The following is a 2,567-nucleotide window of genomic DNA, read 5'->3' as shown; positions in this document are numbered from 1 at the left end:
TCTTTAGTTCTCCATGAGGCAGCGTTGTACAACCTGGTTGCTATGACAATGCAGCAAAGAGCCACACTTGCTATTTCGGAAGGAAAACCACTGTTTCCTGCTTTGCAATAAAAGATCAAACCACCCTACACTATAGTTTTAGTTTGGACAGATCTCAAGCTCATACTGAAGCACAAAAGGACATTACCTCTTACATTATATCGATAGTTACATAATGTAACTCCAGATTCTAGAAGTACAGGCGTATAGAAGTATAAATTGGGTTTTATTTGTCGTGAAGATTTCTTTCCCGCCCTTGCAGCACAGACTTCAACTACGTCTGCCAATGCTGTATATAACAGAGCCGACCAGTTGCTCGTCTCCCAAACATCAGCTTTTTTCTTCAGCCAAATGTTCTAGGAGCAGGTGGCCCAAACCTTAGAATGCTACTCATAGAATCTTGAGTCACAATACGTAACTATCCTTCTATTTCGTATTTGCTTTGCCCTCTAAGGGCTACGCTATTGGGCTAGGGCAAAGCTGATGTAGTCCACGCCACCTGCAACACAGGGCCCACAAGCAGGAAATACAGTGACTACATTTTTCTCGATGCACTTCGTAGGGCTTATATCGGATAGTCTTTATTCTGATGAAAGCCTGCAATAGTAATGACTTGGCCTAGGTGTATTACGAGGCTCAGTCATAATAGCAGTAGTCCATGATTAGTGGAAAAAGTGCATGATTGACACTTTTTTATGATACTCCCCAAACTTTGTGGTGACTGAATTGTTTCAGTGAAAGGTTTGAGACATTCAGTTGTGCTCTATGAATATTTCAAGTAGCTGATAAGTAAATATTTGATCATAACTAAGTTTGTTTCAGCCACAGCTTAAGTTTTGAAGTTGTTTTTAAAACTAGTTTTAAGTGAAGCCTCCTTAGTCGTTTGGGTATTTTCTTATTCAGTGTTTTCAGGGCAGAGTGTGAAACAAAGATGTGATACTCTAACACTGTACTGTTCACGGTCATAAGCGTTTGTCTAAGTTTGACAGAGAAATAATGTGAAATAGAGGAAGGGAGACAGGGCGACCATGGAGAAGAAATTCAACAGTGCAAAGTTGACAGCAGTTGGAGTTTAGTGTGAAAATGTCTTGCTGGGTGTGAGTGTTGGTGAGGTGCTTGCAGGAGGATTAAGATGGAAAGCAAGCTAGAGGTCACCTTAAAGTAGAAATACTTTTAATGTTAACACAGTTTAATCACAGCATACTTATACATCTGAGGTAATGAAATCATGTTTGATTCTGTGGACAAGTTTTGCAATTATATCCAGTATATCAGAGTGAAATGCTTTCACTCTTTGGAGATCTTCTTCTATATTGCTGATTACACACATTCTATAGATCATCATCCCGTCAATGTCTATTTGGCATTTAGTATTGATAGAGCTTGGGATGTTGAGTTGAAATTACAAATTGGCAAGAAAATGCAATTACTTTCAGAAAACATATCTTAATCAGTCAATTTCTAAAGCACCGTAGAGATAATGCATGTATCAATGTTTGGATGTGTACTAAGCTACAAATTATAAGGAGGCAGATGTAGCTGTTGACTGCACAAGCCTAGTAATAAATAAGTAGTTCCTGAAATAGGAAATACTTTAGATACAAGGTGCTAAATCTAATATTTAATGTTCACTTACAGTGTTTAGGAATGAATGTTATATTTTCGTAATGCAGTGCTTAATAATCATTAATTGATTACAATGAATCTGAATGAAAAAAAAAAAAAATCCTGTCAGCATGAGGCTTGGTCCTAATGCAAAAGCTAACCCATATTTGTGTTTTAAATCAATTGTAGCCTTTATTTTGATTCTCTAAATTATGTTTGAATAATGGAGAGTAGACCAATGACAGGTATTAATAATAACGTTTTTCATGCAGATTGGAGTTCATCTTGTGAAGACGTCCTGTGTTGCCTTCAAATTTAACTTAATAACATAATCTATAACAAATTTCTCAACCGTGTTACGCTATTTCAAACACACAAAACAGTTGAATTTGTTCAACAGGCCACTAATTACGGTAAATTAGTAAATTTTAAGTCTTGTGAAAAGCATGTTTTTATTCTGATGACAATATTTTTTATAATTGTTAGTTATCAAGTTATGGTTTCACCATTTTCATTAAACTTGCATGGGTTAAGGATGTAGCATGGGCCAAGGAAGAAGCAATTACATTTTGAAGTGGATCCAAATCCCAGGCGGATACACCAATTGTTTTTCCTGTTAACATAAAGATTGGCGGAGGTATGAGCTCTTCGAGTGCCCTTTCACAGAGTTTAGAATGGAGTAGAACTGTTTTGAGACTGTTGGATCTCAACAAAGTAAAGTTGAACTGGAAACTATACTGATCTAAAATAATGTAAGTACTTGTGATTGATTTTTGTAATATTCAAAAACAATGTTTGCAGTACATTGTTTCCCTTTTCCTCATTTAACCCTCATGTTGTCCTTGGGTCAAATTTGACCCGTTTTCATTTTTTTATCACAAAAAATGGGCCTTCGAAATAAGCGCTGAAAATATCAACATTAG

At 36.3% G+C, this 2,567-nt stretch overlaps 1 protein-coding gene across 3 annotated transcripts in view; it reads right to left on the bottom strand.

Moving 5' to 3' along the window:
• The window catches only part of LOC116695398 (receptor-type tyrosine-protein phosphatase C), a gene marked incomplete at its 3' end in the record, with an annotated part of 10,212 nt that overhangs the window by 7,204 nt on the left and 441 nt on the right, over positions 1–2,567 (bottom strand).

This window comes from Etheostoma spectabile, chromosome 9 (genome assembly GCF_008692095.1).
Source record: "Etheostoma spectabile isolate EspeVRDwgs_2016 chromosome 9, UIUC_Espe_1.0, whole genome shotgun sequence".
Classification (NCBI taxonomy): domain Eukaryota; kingdom Metazoa; phylum Chordata; class Actinopteri; order Perciformes; family Percidae; genus Etheostoma; species Etheostoma spectabile.
The sequence above is the reverse complement of the archived record's forward strand: the minus strand, read 5'-3'. Positions and strand labels throughout refer to the sequence as shown.